This window comes from Leptonychotes weddellii, chromosome 14 (assembly GCF_054177405.1).
Source record: "Leptonychotes weddellii isolate Sample4059 chromosome 14, ASM5417740v2, whole genome shotgun sequence".
Taxonomy (NCBI): Eukaryota; Metazoa; Chordata; class Mammalia; order Carnivora; family Phocidae; genus Leptonychotes; species Leptonychotes weddellii.
The window spans coordinates 65,038,226-65,057,146 of record NC_138382.1 but is presented as its reverse complement, the minus strand read 5'-3'; the positions used below and the strand labels follow the sequence as shown (position 1 = coordinate 65,057,146).

The 18,921-nt window shown below is 44.3% G+C and overlaps 1 protein-coding gene and 1 pseudogene across 4 annotated transcripts in view; both read left to right on the top strand.

Moving 5' to 3' along the window:
* Positions 1-18,921, top strand: part of ASTN2 (astrotactin 2) — an 837,042-nt gene that overhangs the window by 377,053 nt on the left and 441,068 nt on the right. The gene's annotated exons all lie outside the window — the stretch shown is intronic.
* On the top strand, positions 7,505-7,577 carry LOC115938574 (U4 spliceosomal RNA; annotated as a pseudogene).

The window sequence follows — 18,921 nt, the reverse complement described above, 5'->3', positions numbered from 1 at the left end:
GTCTGACCATCTTGCCTGGAAAATCCATTGCATGATGCCCATGGGGCAGCCCCTGTGCAGTGGCCCAGGTCAAGGGTGTGCTCCCTCCTACCCCAGCTCTCCTTCACTTCTCCATGGGGCAATAGCTCAGGAGCGAAGGGAGAGCTTCTCCAGGCTAACCCTTGAGCCTCTGCAGAGCTGCACAAGGATTTGGCTTTCTAACCACCATCTCCTCTTATCCTTTAGTTGGGAGCCTGTTTAGACACATTTTTGCAGCCTTTGCATAGGCCTATTGGGGAAGCTATTTGGAAAATGCAAAGCAACTCTAGTGTACCATTTGACCAGACAGCTGAATCTTCTTTCTCTTAATTAAAACATTTAGGCTTTAAGGCACTGTCACCCTAAGCAGTACCTTTTTATTCCCAACACACACACACACACACACACACACACACACACTCTTGATTATCGTCACACAACAGCCAGGAAAGCCCTTGTAGAATTATGTGCCTCCGGATCTGATCCTGTACATTCTCTTTTTTTTTTTCTTTTTCTTTCCTTAAAAGGTAGGCAGGATTATGGTGGGAGGGATCACCACTTTTCCCTCCCCACACAAAGCCCCCAGCTAGCAGAGTGGTGAGTACCTGAGGGCCTGACCTTCTGGTTTCCCAGCTGATCTGCCTTCAGGTGTAGGTTCATTGTTTCTGATGATCTTTTCCGTTAGCTGCAAACTTGAGGGCATGATTCCAAACAGTGGGTCATTCAGGAAGGAGGCATGTGTTAGCCAGTTTTGGAAATGATCAACTCTCCTACCAGTATCCCCTAGAATTAAACACACACACACACACACACACACATACACACACACACACACACCCTACAGAGCTGAAAATGCTACTAGAATCCACTGGGTTGACCTTCTCAACTTTATCATTGATGATATTGATAGAGGGCCAGGATTCCAACTCAGGAGCCTGTGCTCTCGATCAATGCTTCTCAAGCCTCTGCAGGTCTAGTGTGGGTTTAAGATGGCACATTTCTAAAAAGCTACCAGCTATTGCTGATGCTTCTGGCCAAGGACAACTCTTGGTGCACCAAGGCTCTAAACATTCTTCCTCCCAGTTAGTCTTCTCATTTTCCACATGAACAAGAGAAGTCCCAGCTGCCATATTTGTTAATTTATTTATCTGACAAAGCTATGCTCATGTCTGTCACTTTATTTTCTACCTCTGTTTGCCACATACCTTGGACTCTAGGTACACTGAGACCTGTAATTCCCTGAAGGCACCATACCCTCTCATGCCTATATCCCTTTGATGGGGTGTTTCCTCCCTCTTGAAATGTCTTTCTCCCCCTTTTACTGGGAGATCAAGGGTTCTTTTTTTATTTCCATTCCATTCAGCCCAGACCCCTGACTCTATTGAGGAGCCCTCCTCTCTGCTCTCATAGCCTCTGTACTTCCCTACGTCATAGTTCTTGTCATTGTTCTTTCCTTGTGTGGGTCTGTCACCAGACTGTAAGCTTTGTTAAGGGCTGGTGAAAGGGGATTCAAAGCATGTGTCTTGCTTATCTCTGTATCTTTAAAACTTAGCCTATTGCTGACATATAATTAGTGCACAGAAAGTCATGAAAGGATGAAGGAAGGAAGGAAATTTATATGCTCCTTGAAACAATTTTATACACCAATTTTTAGTTTCTTCCTCCATATCCACTTACATATGAACTCAGATTAAATATTTCCCAGCTCTAGAGAAATTGGGTACCAGGAACCATCCCAGTAGCCAGACAAGCTAGAAGGCTCTGGCTTCATCCTCGCATTCAGCCACATCCCTAAGAGCACTCTCCTTGCAGTCTTCACTCTGCTCAACTTCACAATAGTCCTCTCAAACACCCCATGCAAAGTTTGACCTTCTGACTAGAGTTCAGGCTCCTTTCTCTACCTGAAATGTCTCCCATTCTCTAATCTCTACTTTGTAAAATTCTGTTCACTGATTACCTCTCTTTCCCTCTTGGTAGAATGGATGACTTCCGCAGTATCATCAGAGTTCTCTGTTGACTACAAATCTGATTAAAACTTGAGTTATTGTTTGGAAATTTGCCTGCCCTACTAAAATGTAAGCTCCTTAAGAGCAGGGACTGTATCTAATTTACTCCTGTATCCTTCCCACCCCAATGTCCAGCAAAGAACCTTACTCTTACAAGTCACTCAAGGCATATATGGATGGGACTATCTACAGGTAAGGAGTGGAAATGGGAACATAAGATCCGTTAACATATTTTCATGGGTATTGACTCAGACCCATTTTGAAAAAATTTATTTCGATTTGTTAGATTCAAATTAAACAAGATTTTCTTAATTCCACAACTCATAAGTCTTGTGTGTTAAGTGCTATGGGAAATCACAGACAAATTGGACAATGTTCCTGCCTTCATGGATTTCACATTTTCACAGGGATAAAAATAATATGCTCATATATAGCTATTATAAAAGACACAATGTGGGATAAATCAAGAACAGACATTAAAAAAGTAGCTCATGCCTGGAGAAAAGGGAGAAATGTATTCTGGATGGGGATTTCAGAAGATACATCATGAAGTGCCTGACCTTTTAGCTGAACCTGGTAGAATCAGGGGGGAGGATGAGTAGGATGGGTCCTTTCACAGAGGGATCTTAATGATTGAAATCAAGAGGAAGAAAGTTTAGAATTATTCCAAGAACCAGAAAGCAGTATAGCTGGGCTGGCATCTAGAGAATGTGCTGCACATGAGGTGGTGGAGGAGAACTAGGGAAGAGGCAGGTGATGAAGTTAGAAAGGTAAGATGAAGAGAACTCACAGAGAGATAAAGATCTGAAGATTCTGTGAGCCACTAAGGGATTTAGTAAGACTATATTGGATACTGGAAAAGGGAAACTACCTTCCACATCTGTCCAGTTGTTTGGGGGAACAACTAACTGTCCAAGGGAATAGCTGGGCCTCCCCTACTTTACCTCCCATTGGGAATTAGACTATGGGGGAAGTCATGGAAAAACTAAACCCCCAACCCCTGCACACACTCAGGCCTTAGATCTGTCAAAAGTGGCTTTGCTTCCCTTCAGTAAGCTCCTCCTTCTGTGGCGGGATCCATTGAACTGAACAAAGTCATAGAGTCCCAACATTGCTCATCATGTCTTAAAGCTTTAGGGGACATCCCAATGAGCAGGATCATTCATCTAAACTGACCAAGAAGAAGGAGAAAAGTCGGGATGTAGTGCTTCTGAAGAATATATAATTGCCATGATGCATGGATGAACTTGGCCAACTTTTTCTGGCTGTGCCATAGCCCAGCTCAAGTGTGTTCTTCTGGGGATTTCAACAATTAGTACCACCCACAGGGATGATTATGGAATTGGATACATGGTGTGCTGGAGCTGGTCTGTGTGACAGCTCATGAGACTAATGAGAGTTGATTGTTATCCTCTCTTCCTAACTCTTTGTTTGGTTATGTCATGTAAATAGCTTGAAAATTGGCTATGATGAAAGTATTTATATCAACAAAATTGGTTAATGTTACAAATCATGGCTGATTTTCTTTGGAAAGCCAGTCATTAAACATTTACCTTCATAATGGTGAATGGGATGAGAACAAACCAATACAGGACCAAGGCAAGGAAGGGCTTCACTGAAGGCATAGAGAAGGCCTGAAAATGTTGCCAGCGGGTGGTGTTGTGCTCCTTTCCAGAGTAGGCTACTACCATCACACTTCATCTCTGAGGACAGAAGCGAATATTCAAGAACTTCTTGCTATAGTCCCATATAATGCAGCACCAGAATGTTTAAATGATCAGGCTTTGGCTCTTCAAAATGTCACCATTGGTAAATCCTGTGGTGAAACAGCTTTACTAAAGCTCTGCACATGTGTGGTATTGTGTTAAATTCTGTACACAAAATCTTTGACAATATGGCTTCAAACCACACAAAGCAAGTAATGGCAGAACACTAATGCATTTAATCACTAAGTCATTCATCTCTTTATTTATTCATTCAAGCATTTAGTGAACCAGAGTAGAATTGGAATAGCCTTTTGAGTCAGACCAGGTTCAGATCTTTGCTTTTCTGTTTACTGGTAGTAGGGCTTTGAGAAAGTCATTTAATATAGTCAAGCTTGATTTTTTATATATATGAAAAAATGAGAGTAAGTCTTCTTTGGCAGGGTGCTGTGAGAATGAGATGAAAAATCACATTTCTTTTTTTTTTTTTAAAGATTTTATTTATTTTTATTTGACAGAGAGAGACACAGCGAGAGAGGGAACACAAGCAGGGGGAGTGGGAGAGGGAGAAGCAGGCTTCCCGCCGAGCAGGGAGCCCGATGCGGGGCTCGATCCCAGGACCCTGGGATCATGACCTGAGCTGAAGGCAGACGCTTAACAACTGAGCCACCCAGGCGCCCCAAAAAATCACATTTCAAATACATTCAGCACAGTATCTAATGTATGGTGAGCACTCAAAACATTGTGTCTCCTGTTAATTCTATAATCAGTTATGCAGTCCCTAGGGCCTTCATGTAATTAACTCAATGTATTTTTCAATTAATTTAATAAATATTTCATGAGACACCTCTAATCCAGCATTGCACACTGGGTTAAATTATTTAAGAAGAAAATAGGATGTTGTCTCTGACCTCTGGGAGCTGACCACCTATCAGAGAAACTTACCATAACCTGGACATTCCTATCCGCTGGCCTTTCATTTAGTCCTTGTGTGACTTTGAAACTAGTGCAATGGGAAAAGTCCCAGGTTCTCAATCCTGGTGCCAGCTTGACCACAAATTTGTCACTTGACCTTGAGTATGGCATATGCTGTGAACTTCATATTCATTCTCTCCAACAAAGAAATTAGTGGAAACAACTTTTAATGCAAGAAAGTCCCCTAGTGATCATCTTGTCTGATCTAATGAGGAGACTGAAGGCCACTGAGGCTAAGCAAGTTGCCCAGTGTTGCTCAGTAAATTAGTGGCAAGATATGAATTACAACCCTGAATAATTCTTAAGATATTTCTCAGCTCAAAATTCATGTTTCTATGACCTTTTGAGCACTAATAACTTACAGCATAAGTATGATTGAAACAATTTGTTTTTTCTTTTCAAATTGATATGAACTTCAGTCATGTTCCCCGTCATATTCAGTTTATTTTCATGTCTTCAGCAGCCACTTTTCATTTGCAATAAGATATCAAATGAGAATACACTGAGTGTAGTTATATCATATATATGTCTTATATTGTACTAAATATTTCTAATGCTTATAGATTACTCCCGGTATTTACTAAGCTTTGTATTATTAAAGTTTAATGGGACACAAGGACTTTATGAAGTTGTAAATTCAAGAATTCACAGAGATGGAGAATGTCCCTGCCTTGAAGGAGATTGTAGCATGGGTGTTTCCAGGTACCAGATATATAGGATCTAAGTAAATTAGTGCACAGTTAAATAAATTGAGATTTATCTATAGAGAGTCAACTTCCTGGCAGACCAGAGAGGAGAGATTTGTGTATGAGAAAAGTTTTATTAAAACTTGTCCTATGCTCATCATGTTTATTGCTGTAGCTCAGTCACTGAAACAGTTCCTGAATCAATGCATCTTTTCTTGGACGAATGAATGAAAGAATGAATGAGTGAATGAATGAATGAATGAACGAACAAATGAAAGAGAGAGAAGCAAGTTTCATTTGGTGAAATGTCAGGGCTTGGTCAATGGGTTGGGTGCATGGTTCTGGTGTCAGGACCGTGGATAGCTCTCTGGGCGTTGACAGTGGTATTTTGGCTAGGGGTTTTTGCTAAACTTTTACCTGGTACACCTCTCTTCTGGAAGTCACCTTCTCCTTTGAGATGGGTACCACTAGTCTTTTTTGAACTCAAATAAAGTAAGCTCTATCCTTTACCGGTTTAGGATTAGTGTGTCCCACTATGTTCTTTCTCCAGTGGGCCTCAACTAGGGAAATCAAACCTCCATGAAGTGAGTCACTCTTAATCCTCAGAATTCATAATGATCTCTACATTACCATTCCTTGGTCCAGAAGTTTACTAGAACCCGAATTAAACAAAACTCATCTAAACTTACTGTCAATTAATGAACCCTGTACCTCATTATTCAGACATGTGAGGTAATGAAATCAAACTTAAAAAAGAAATATTTCCAACAGAAGCCATTCAAACAACAAACTGAGTTTTTTTTTTTTTCTGTTTAAAGACCATGAAATGAATGTTAACCATAAAATACCATTTATCTCATCAGATTGATCCATTTGATGCAGGTTCATTGCCAATATATTATAGATGGGGGTGTTAGACAATGGCCAGAGATAACTTACAGTTAAGAGAGGCGTGGTGGAGTTTTGGTACCATATCAAGGGGTGCATGAATACTGGGGTAACAATGACAAGATCTGCAATTTTTTATGCACTTATTGCGTACCAAGCATAATTGCTGTGGCTTTCTATAACTATCTTGGGCTTCATAACAACACATCTATGTAGTTACTGTTGCTTCCACTTTCCATACAAGAAACTATGTCTTAAAGTTGGTTGGATGAAATTCCCAAGGTCATATATTTACTAAGGATCACAGCTGGGATTTGGACCCAGACTGAGTAAGAAGCTACTATTTGAGGAGTCTGTGTTTGAGAAGTTTGCTTAGCATTGAGAGGAGATAGGCATTCTGGCATTCTCTCTTTGATAGGTATTTGCAAAGAATTCTCAGAGGTAGGCATGAATCCTTTGGACAAAGAATTTAGAATAAGTTGGCTTGAAAAAATAAAAGGACCCAATTGGATTGGGGACAAGGGAGATATGCAGAAGTCAGGGTTGGAACTGTGACAGCATTTATGAGTTGTAGGGAAACCATTTTATATCTCTTTTCAGGAGTCTTGCTATATTTGGTCTAGATGTGTTGTAAAATATTATGTTGTAGAAGAGGGTTGAGGTCTTTTGAAGAAGGACAATCTGTGTCAAAGATGAGGTCATAAAATCTCAGAAAGCCCACAACAGAAAGCAGCAGGACTGACTGTTCACAAATTTGGAAGGACAAGAAGGTTAGAATGGGCTGCAAAAGAGACTGAAAATATTTTCTTACTGGGAGCTTGCCAGCCTCAGTGAAAGTCCAAGGTAACCTTTGCTGCTGCACTTGAAAGAAAGAGGTTGTGAGAGATCACAAGTGTCATGTGGTAAAGTTGCAAAAGGGAAGATAACTTGAGGTATCTCTGATTATGACCTCTGGGATGAATATGCCAAAAAGAAGGGAAGCTCTCCACTTTTAAGACTAGCTTCATCGTCAAAAATATAATTTACTGGCATTTAAATTAGGGACTATATTTAATTTTATTCAACAAGCGTATTACAAAGATAGATCGGTTTCTCTATAAATGGTAGCTGTCCTACTATTTAAAAAGATTCAGAAACTTCTAAATATATCTGTAATACTTTATGACCAGTGAACTATCAAGAAACAAAAGTATGGAAAAGGAAGATGATGGTCAAAGTAGAGGTGGGGAGCTTTGCTCAGTGGCAGTATCGTAGCCAATGAGGTTTATCCGAGGCGCGATTATTGCTAATTGAAAAGTAGAGGTGGGGGCTGGGAGTTTTCATAGGATACAAAGCCATGTTGTGAAGTGGTCCACACTGGATAATGGTCAATCATTTCCGGTAGCCATTGTGACAGGGTCTTCGCCGGTGCTGTTCCCTCTGCATGCAACAGTCTGCTCTCCACCCACCTTCATTCCTTATAAGCCTTATTCTTCCCTTTCTTCCCTTCTCCTTATCCTTCATGGTCCAGTTTAAATGTCTCATCCTCAAGGTTTTTGCTGACCTTCTAGACTCAGTTATTCCCTATGTCTTATGCAATATTAGTACACTTTATTTTCCTTTAGAGTAAATAATGATAACTAACAATAATAATGCCCATTGTACAGTACAAAATATGTCTCTATGGACTTCACATATATCATTTAATCCCTTCAATAGCCCCAGAAGGTAGATACAATCATATTTTAACTGAAGCAAGACATAGTCAGATACAAGTGCCAATATTTTACATACCACTAAGAAAAAAACCCATTAAGATATTAATAACACACAAATCCTCATTTCAAGGGTGTGAAAATGTGGAAAACTGTGTGTCTTAGAATTGGTGTAATACCCTATTATTACCATTTTACAGCTGAGGAAACTGAATCACCTAAGTTAATGGATTTTCCCAAAGCCACACATCTAGGAAGTGGTAGAGTCTAGATTGGAATCCTAGAACTTGGGCTTGAGAGTGTATCCTCTTAAGCCCTGATCTGTGCTATCAGTACAGAATCACAATGTCTAATTATATGTTTGTTTGTATGATTCTGTGTTCAAGTCCTCGCTCTCCAAGAGACCATATGCTATATAAAGGCAAAGATTGCCCCTGTGGTATGTACCATTTAACCCCAAGCCCAGCAAATTGTCTAGTATGCTGTCAATGTTTAATAATGAATGATGGAATGAGTGAATGAAAGAAGAAACACTGGGTTTAGAGACAAATTCCATGGGCTTCACTACTAGATTTGCAGTTTTGACTAGTAGTGTGACCTTTGACATGTCACTTTGTTCTCTGGGCCTCAGTTTCTTTATTTATAATACAAAAGGAAATTACAGTTGACCCTTAAACAACACAGGTTTGAACTGTGCAGGTCTGCTTACGTGCAGAATTTTTTTGAGAAATGCAATATGGTAGGTGTATTTTCTTTCTTGCGATTTTCTTAATAACATTTTCTTTTCTCTCGTTTATTGTAAGAATACAGTATATAATACATATAACATGCAAAATATGTGTTAATTGACTATTTATGTTTAATCAGTAAGGCTTCCCAGAATTAAGTTTTTGGAAAGTCAAAAATTATACATGGATTTTCAACTGTGCCTGGGGGCTGGCATCCCATCCCTCATGCTGTTCAAGGATCAGCTGTACATTAGATTTTCTGAGTGCTCTCCAACTTAGAATGAGTATTGCAAATATGCATTGAAGGCCAATGCTCTGCCCAGCATTAAACTAGATAAAACATATTAAGCATTTAGCACAATGCCTGGTACACAAAGCTCAACGAATATTAAGTATTGTTATAGCTCTAGTCAAAGCATGAATTGAATGAAATGAGAATCGTAGGATTAAAAAAAACAGTTACTATGAACCTTAGCAGTTGGGTAGGGCTTCCTAGAGGGAGAGGGGCTAGACTTGGAGCATGAAGCAAAACAATGTTTGTGATTGAGCTACTGTGTCCAATATGGTACCTACTAGCCATATGTGGCTATTTAAATTAACATGTAAATTAATTCACATCACATTTCAAGTGTGCATTAGCCACATGTGGCTAGTGGCTGCCATATTGGAGAGTGTAGATGTAGAACATTTCCAGTACAGCAAGTTCACTTGGACAGTGCTGTGACAGAGTGAAGAGTAGAACTACATTTCGTATATATGTCACTTCAAATTATTTATTGAGTGACGGGGCTGTGCTAGGTGTGGTGCTATGTGCTGATGGAGATTACTCTGGTTTAGGGGTCTGCAAACTATAGCCCCAGGAAAACTGCTGTTTTTCATAAAGTTTTATTGAAGCACAGCCATACTCAGTAGTTTAGCTACAGTAACATGGTTGAGAAGTCATGACTCTGTGGCTTGCAAAACCTTAAATATTTATCAACTGGGCCTTTACAGGAAAAATTTGCCAACCCCTGGTTGGTCTAGTCGATTCATTTAATACTTTGACATCTGAGTTAAAGAACGGTTTTGGAATTTATTCATTCATTTGTGTGTTTGTTCATTTAACATTCAACTGGTATTTATTTCTCAATCATCTTAATTCAAGCAGGATGTCAGGCACTGAGAGAATGAACACAATAGATAAAAACCGTGATCATCATGGAGCTCACATTCTAGTGGGGAAAGGGGACAAACAGATAATTAGAGTATATGTAATAACAAATAAAAAAACATCTATGTTAGAAGATGATTTTTTTAGTAAAGAGGCTGCAGGAAAAGTGGGTGGTGAATGAGAAGGAGAGGTGTGATTGCAAATTTAAGTAGGGTGTTCAAGGTAGGCGTGATTGGGGAGGTGAGGAAGCAAAGCATGCTTTGTGGATATCTGGGGAAAGTGGAGTCCAGGCTGAGGGAATGGCAGGGACAGAGGCTTTGAGAGCAGATTGTGCCTCACACATTTGAGGAAGATCACATAGGAGAATATTCGTGGGCTTCACTGGATACTAGGCGAATATTAGGAGCTGGGGTCAGAGAGGGACCAGAGAGACATTGTAAGAACGTTGGCTTTCAACCTGAGCTCAGCAAAAAGCCACAGGGACATTCTGACCCGAGGACTGATGTTATCTAACTTACTTTTAAAATGATCACTCTGTCTACTCCATTGAGAAAAATCTATAGGGAACAGGCAAGAGTGATAGCAGGGGGGCTATTTAGGAGACTGATATGATTATCCAGGATAGAGATGGTGGTGGCTTCGGCCAGGGTAGTAGCGGTGGTGGTGGAAAGAAGTTCCTGGAATCAAGATACTGCATTTCATTCATTGCAGTGATTTACTGAGCACCAATTATATGCCAGGCATTGTGCCCAGTGTTGGGGATAATGAGCAAAAGAAGCTGCCATCTCTGTCCCTTGGAGTTTTCTAACAAATTGGTTTCATTCTCTCAACATCAGAAATGAGGAATCCAGTGCTGGGTCCCCCATATGTGGATGAGATCCAGAACCAGTTTTCACATTGTCTCTAAAGACCGAGGAGAGGATGATACTGTCTTAGTCTGCTGGGGCTGTCATAACAAAAATATCATAGACTGGTGGCTTGAACAACAGAACCTTATTTCTCACAGCTCCGGAGGCTGGGGAGTCCAGCGTCGAGATACCACTGAATTGGTTCCTGGTGAGAGTTCTCTTCCTGCTTGTGGAAGACCAACTTCTTGACTTCTGTCTGTGACCTCACATGGCCTTTCTGCAGTGCGTGTGTGTAGAGAGTGTGAGATCTGCCTCTCCTCCGCTCCCTATAATCCCATCACAAGGTCCCTGCTTCATGACCTCATCTAACCCTGATTACAAAGGCCCCACCTCCAAATACCGTCATGTTGGGTGTTAGGGGCTTCACTATATGAATTTGGGGAGACACAAACCTTTGGATGATAACAGACACTGATGACCTAGGATGACAGAAGTGTCAGTGACAGGGATATGTGCTATAAGTGAGGGCTGAGCAGAGCTTTTCTGGGCACTGTGCCGAGCGGGGCTGGGACTCAGGGAGGTGATGGAGGAGGCTCTGGCACAAAATCTAAGGAGACATTCATCAGAGGGTGTCAACCCTGCTTCGCACAGCCCTGAGTGCCCCTTAAAATTGGTGGTGGGGGGGGGCGGGTGTATAAACTCTGACAATGGCTTCTCCATCTGTCCTCCTAAGAAACATTTGAAGATTCTCCTGCAGGGTCCAGTTGGGGATTCAAAGAGCAAAGAGGTCCAGGCTGGGAAGAACCATGCAGACCATCCAGTTGAACTCCCTCTTTCTACAGCAGATGAGGTTGGGATTCAGAGAGGGTCAGGAACTTGCTCAAGTCATTCAGGAAGTTCATGGCAGAGTAGAGGTCTCCCGACCACCATGCTTGCAGAAGCTTGATTTCTCCATCTCTTGAGGACAACGTAAGCAGTCAACATTTTTTATCCTTGGAATGGAGGCTCGCAGCCAAGGCCTTCAGAAGCCTTTTACAACATCTGGAGGTGGTATCAGCTTCTAGAAGTGTTTTTGTCAGGTTTGTCTTCCAGGCGTATGATCCGATCCACCCATTCACGCAAAGAGGTGTTCCCATCCAGGACATCTGGGGCATGGTGAGTTCCCCATCAGCTTCATTAACGTCTTTCTTTCACAAACATTGACTGAGACCCAAGGCTGAGTCAGTCACCAGGGAGGGAAACAGTTGAGACACTGCCACCGCCCCATTTGCTCAAAATCAAGCTGCCCCCAGCGTGGGCTGTTTTGTTTTTGGAGAGGCAGTCAGATGAAAAGGGAAAAAAAGGCAGAGCACTGAAGTCAGGCAGACCTGGGTTAAAATCTTGGCTCTGTCTGAAACTACTGGTGCGGTTTTGAGCAAACTGCTTAATTTTCCCCAACCTTCAATTTCCTGCTCTTTTTTCATCAAAGGAAAAGGTATTCACCTTTGCTAGGTTATTGTGACGATTGTAATCAGTACAAAGTACCCGCTACATAATATGGCAAATATATGTGTTCGACAAATGGGAATTATTGAATCAGGGGCAAAAAGAACCCCCAGTGTTGACTTAACCCCCAAAAGTCTTAATCGTGATGGAATGGAAGGCGTGGTGATAGATTTCTGAGCAGAAGCAGCCTCCACAAAACCATTTAAAACACAGCACTTAGTGATAGCACTAGCCTTTTCTGGTTATTTGATGGGAACCAGCCCATTACACCACTGCCCTTTCTCTTCTGGACTGAAGGCAGCTTCCATTTTGATGTAGGTGATTAAAGGTCTCTGAAAAAGAGAAGAGTGTGTACATGTGTGCGTGTGTGTGTAGGTGTGTATCATCCCAGCCTTTTGGTTTTTTGTTAAATGGTCTTTTAATTGAAATTTCAATAGAAACCCCCTGGTTTCTACCAGACAACAGGGGTCGGGAGGTATATGGATTTTATGCTGATCACACCAAGATCGTCCCTCAGGACAGGGCATCCAGGAATTCGAGATGCTTCACACAAAAGTCAGGCGAGGTCAGGTGGCCTCACCCTGTGCAGTAAACGGTCTGCTGCCAGCTTTCAAATGGCCCAAAATGGACTTAACAGCAAAGCCTGACTTCCTAGTGAAGCCTGGTGCAGGCCACTTGGACCCACGTTGCTTAATTTTAATGATTCATGATGATTCTCTATCATATACCAGTAAATGTACTGTAAAAACATTTTGTGAAAGAATGTGTGTCTTAGTAATGGGACCCTGTGCCATTCTGTAATTAAATCCTTGCTGGAACGTGGGGGCTGCTTGGGGTAACAGGTGAGGGGCAGGGATTGTGGGAGTCTCCTGGGGTGGCAGTGGCTGAGGGGTAGAGCCTGGGGAAGCGTAAGGAGGCAGGGGGCCTGGGGAGGGATGAGGAGGCAGGGCCTGGGGTGGATTGAGGAGGGGGAGCCTGGGGCAGGGGTAAAGGGATGGGGCTTGGGGAAAGGTAGAGAGGAGGGGCCTGGGGAGGGATAAAGGGGTGGAGCTTGGGTAGAGGTAAAGTGGTGGGGCCTGGGTGGGGTTAGGGGCAGGACCCGGGACAGGGGGGTGGGGAAGAGGCTGTGGTGTGTGTGCTTGTGTGAGATTGGGACTAAGAGAGCAGAATGGATGGGAAGTAAAGGGAAAGATGGAGAATGAGAAAAATCAAGAAAAAGAGGCAGAAAAGTAGGCGGAGTGGAATTAACAGGATGTGAATGTATTCTTTGCTCTAGGCACCTTTACTCACCATATCTTATGTAATCATTACATTAACCCTTGAAGTAGACAGACTCTCCTTTTTTTGTCTCTTTCATGGACAAAGTGAGTCTGGGGATTTAACCTGCACCTGTGTGACTTAAACTGAAGTCCTTTTCACTGTCCTTTTCCTTTCTACAAAGGAAAGAGGCTTACAGGAAGGTGGACAGTGAGGAATATAGAGGCACACACACAGAGAGAAAGGCAAAGGCAGAAAAGCAGAGACCAAAGAGGGAAACTGAGGCAGGAGCAAATGCACAAAGACTGAGAACCAAAAAGGGAGACAGAGAAGAGGGGAAGAGAGAACCATCATCAGAAGAGAGCTGGGGTTGGGGGGTTGGCAGAGCAAGAATGTGAATATGAATATAATCAGGAGTGAGATTAGCAAAGTGGAAATGAGCTGGGTTCAGCTGAATATACACATTATGTGAAACGGTATAATACTCCAGATGGAAGTCCTGGAAATGATGGTTCTCTAGTTTCCCAGAGAAGCTATACCTGAGACCCTGACCATCTGCCTAGAGCTGAGGCGGAGGTTACTCTGAGGAAGAGATGCCTCTGAACAGAGTGCAGATGTCACATGCTGTCCCCTGGTTCTCTTGGTTCTCCCCCAGTTCCTCAAGCCAGAGGCAAAGGCTCCATCCTCATGGTGTCCAGACCACCTTGCTTTAGGGCGTGGCTGGCTCGGGCAGGACACATCCGTGTGTGTGTGTGTGCGCGCGCGCACATGTGTGTGTGGCCCCTTGTACTCAGTGCACATCTGGAAAATCATTATTCTTTTTTGCTTTAATTTTATAAATGAGATTTGATTTTAAACTCACAAAGATAGCTGGTGCTTGAAAAAAAAAACCCATCAGTGCGTCTCTTTTGTAGAGTGAAGAACTCTTTTGCAAAATGAATAATTACCCTCTGCTTAATCTATTTTGTATATTTCACTTTGCTGGTTCAGGTTGTGCAAGTGGGGGACAACTGCATTATTAATCATCCCGTGTCCTGAATAGAATAGGGTATATTTTATCCTTACCGCATCCTTGTGAATGGGACAGGACAGGACTTATGTTCCCCGTCTTCTGGGTAAGAAGGATGAGGCTCAGAGAGATGAAGCATCTTGAACAAGGCCACCCATCAGCTAGTAGAGAAACAGAGCCACAGGGGCCTGAGGAATGACAACCACATCGCCTCATCTCATCTATATCCCCGTAAGTTCCAGTAGAGGCGTGGTAGGCGGCCAGGTAGAGCCACCACAGTGGGTCATTTTGAGTGATGTGCAGGATCATGCTGAACTCCTCCATCTTACCTGGGACAGTGTGGGGGAGCGTTGGCTCCAGAGTCGAGAAGAATGGAATTCAAATCCTGAATCTGTTATCTTCTTGCTGTGCAAACCGAAGGCCAGTCATTTAACCCCTGGGGGCTTCAGTTTCCTCATCTGTAAAATCAGGACAGAGTGGCTGGATGGATTAAAGGTGAGAAAGTAGATCAAACATGAAATGCTTAACAGGATCCATAAGCAACTCTTAGCCTTTCCCTCTTCCCAAATTACAGCCGAGGTGTCCAAGATAAGAGCTGTGGGCAGGAAGGAACATGAAGGCAATTCCCTAGTAATAATCATAGCAATCACGGGCTGTGCTTATGGAGCTCATAGTGGGGATAGAACATTCTGGACGTTGTTCAGGGAGAGGGGCAGACCTGATCAAGCTTGTTGTAGAACTGAGGAAATAGAGTCTTGGTCAGAGACACGAAATTGTGCAAAATCATGGAGCCACTGGGTGACAGATGAAGAGTTCAGACCCTGTCCTGACTCCAGTGCCTGTCTTCTCTAAACACCCTCTCTCCATGCACAGTGCTTGGAGTCAGCATTTGGAAAGGACTCTCTTTGCAGAGCGGATATAGAGGTTTCCAGGAGTTTCTCCATGCCTATGGGATAAGGCAGTGTTCCTCAGTTCCTCTGGCTCTGCTGATCCGAGAAAAAAAAGGGCCCAGGATTTCCTGTGGTGCTGTGACCTTCCTTTGCTCCCACTCCTTCCTCTGGAAAATTCCTACACCCCCTTGGGAGAGAGGTGGTACAGCCTGGGACCAGCAGCACCATCTCTGGGTTCCAGTCCTGGCCTTGGCAACACTTCTGTTTGTGACATCAGTCCAGTAAGTTACTTAACCCCTCTGGGCCTCAGTCTCCTCATCTGTAAGATGGGGTTGAAAGTAGAACCTGCATCTTAGGTTTATTGTGAGGGTCACATGAGTTAATATAAGTAAGGAACTTCCAAAACCACCCAGCAGTTAGGACTCTCAGTGTCCCCTCTTGTTATCTTCCCTCTTTGCTGGCATGTCCCCGACCTTGGGGGGGCAGAGTTTGGTGCTCTTTCCCTGCGATCCTGTGGCTCTTTGCACACCCTCCGAGTCCTCCCCAGCCCAAATCACAGCTTGTGGTAGCGATGTATTTTCTTCTTGGTGACACCTGAGTGTCAGCTGCTTGTGGTGGAGAATCGGATGGATTCGTCTCTGTGCCGCGATCCCACCCGCACCAGGCACACAGGAATTGTACTGAGAATGAGAAATGGTCGGAAGAAGTAAGATCTGGACCAGACAGGAGGCAAGAACCATGTGGGGAGGAAAAAAGGGAGGAATGAACCCACACAGCAGGAAGCCCGGGAAGGGGCTGCACCCAAGAGGGGCAAGGGCACCAAGCCAGAAAGGAGGTATGGCCTGGGGGGGCCGGCTCGATGGCGGTGCCAGCAGGAACACCAGCGACAAGGATAACAGCTCACACTGAGCCACCTACACGTGCAGTGATGTGGTCATCATTTTCTTGCTTTTAGAGGGAGAGCGAGTGCATCACAGGTGGGGGTCCCAAGCAGATCCACGCTGAGCGCGGAGCCTGACGGCGGGGCTCGGTTTCACGACCCTGAGGTCATGACCTGAACCAAAATCAAGAGTCGATGCTTAACCGACTGCACCACCCAGGCGCCCCGGGAATCGTGTGTAATATGTTACCCCCAGTCCTTGTGACGGTTTTAAAAATCGGGGTTAATATGTCCATTTCCTGATGAGGAAACTGAGGCCCAGAGTAGTGCAGCGACCGATGGAGGCCACTGGGTCTGTGTGTAGTAAGCTGAGGAGTGAGCCCCAGATGGCTCTAATTCGCGGGCTGATGCTGGCTTCCCTCCTCCTGCTTGTTACCCTTGCTCCCCCTACGCTGCACCCCTTCCAGGGTGACTTGAGAAGCATGGGTGATGCAGGCTCCCGGCAAGGCAGGGGCAGTGGTGGGGAGGGCACGCCCCCGGCGGCAGGCCCCGCCCTGTGCATTTGGGCAGGAATTCCGTGATCCTTCCTGGTGGTTCGGGCTGTCAGCCTCTGCTTCCATCAGTTCCAGGCTGCTGGTGAGGCTGCCTCATCCCCCTCCATCCGCAGTCAGCCACAATTTTAAGAGAATCTATTACCCACATGCTTTTCTCTCAGACGCTGATTTATAGATAATCGTGTGCATGGCGCATTCAGGGGTGGATGAGGCTAGGGGGCGAGGGGTCGCCTGAAATGGGAGCCCTGGTGTGGTCTGGCAGCTGGCCTTTCAGAGCCCAGGCATTCCACACGGGCTGCCCCATTAGCTGAGTCAGTGCCCATTAGCCCCCCAGGTAGCCTTGATTAAGGACTCTGATCTCCATCAGGCCTGATCGCCAGCCTGCACCACGAGAACCCTTCAGCCTCTTTTTTTTTTTTTTTCCCTTTTGTGCTCAGAGACATGATGATGAATGGCAGTGAGAGGCTGGCAGCCATAATGCAGGCATCCAAATGTGTCTCAAATGTTTGGGGAAGAACAAGGCTGAGACGTGTCACTCCTATAGCGTAAGGAAGAAAGAGACAGCAGAGGTGCCCTTGGGAGGTTGCTTGGATGTCATCCAGACCACCTTCTCAGTGCACAGATAGAGAGACTGAGTCCCAGGGAGGGAGGGGACCCACCCTAGGTCACGCAGACTTCTAGAGAAGACTTCTAGAGAAGTTGTCCTCACTTCATAAAGATCCCAATCATACCGTCTTGTTAGTTCACTCCACTCATGCTTTTCTGCCTCCAAACCTCTGTTCTCCCAACTCCCAACCTTCCCTAACGTTCTTCACCTCCCCCTCAGTCCCTAGGGAAACACTAACCTCAAGAGACAAGACCAGAACGTGTTAGAAGAAGAATCAAGGCCTGGGATTTGAGCAAGGTTTGGAAGGGTGTTTGGGGTCTCTGAGTATTAGCTGCTCATTTTACAGACAGGAAGACTGCGGCCTGGCAAAACAGAAAGATTTGCTCAAGGTTCAGAGGCGTCAGCATTGTAAAATATATTCCCTGAGGATACTGCTGACATTCAAACTGCCCACATGATCTCATTCCTCTCCTAAATATCATTTTGCCACTTAATTTTCTCTTCACCTCCTACTCCCTCTCAACCCTGGTTTCTCCTCTGTTGAACATCTCTGTCTCCAATTCTCAGGCTCTGCTCTGCTCAAGGAGTAGGATCAGAGCAGACCTACTACAAGAAGCAGACCCTGGTCTGCAGGTGGGTCTCTGATGGCCCTGTTATTATCAGTAAACCCAAGAGGTTAGGGCAGGAAGTGTATAAGGGAGGAGAGCGATTGATAAGGCCGGGACCATTGGCTGCGCCCAGTCATGAAGGGCTTTGGATGTTAGACCAGGGGTATCTGAACTCTGTCCTGAGAGCACCTGGGGGCCACTGATAGTTTTGGGGATGAGCCATGGGTGTAGCTGCTCTTTGAAGAGGTAACTGGCCATCACTCAGATTGATGGGAGGACACTGAAAGCTTATCATCAGTGATAAAACTTTCAACAACGTGCAGGGACAGTGTCGAGGGCCTTCCTGGGGCAGTGATAGTGGGAAAGGTGGGAAGGGGTGGGTTTGAGTGACAACAAAGAGGTAGAATCAGGGGGATTCAGGTGCCATTCGGATGTTGAGGATGAAAAAATGAAGTCAGGTCAGAGATGTTTCTAAGGTTTCCATTTTGGGATGAAAGTGAGAGCACTATTCATAGAAGGGGGGCATGCAGATTGGAGGTGCATCAGCTTTTTTACACTAATGCTGCCTAACAGACAACCACAGTGTGTTGTTGTCAACAACTAGATGCATTTTCCCCTTTGTTACACACCTGGGTGGGCCAGGCTAGCTAGGGCTCAGCTGCACTTGTCTCTAAGCTCAGGCTGCATCCAGTTCTGTCCCACATGCCCCTCATCCTCCTTGGACCGGCCACTACTTAGAGCCTGGTTTTCTCCTGGCAAGAAGCAGGAATGCCAGAGAGCAAGCCCAGCCAAACAGCACATTTCAGACCTTGGTTCACATCATGTCTGCTATCATCCCATTGGTCAAAGCAAGTAACATGCTAAGCCTGCATACAAAGGCCCGGGAAGAGAGCTCACTCTTCCCACCATCAGCCGTGGCAAGCATGTGACTGCAT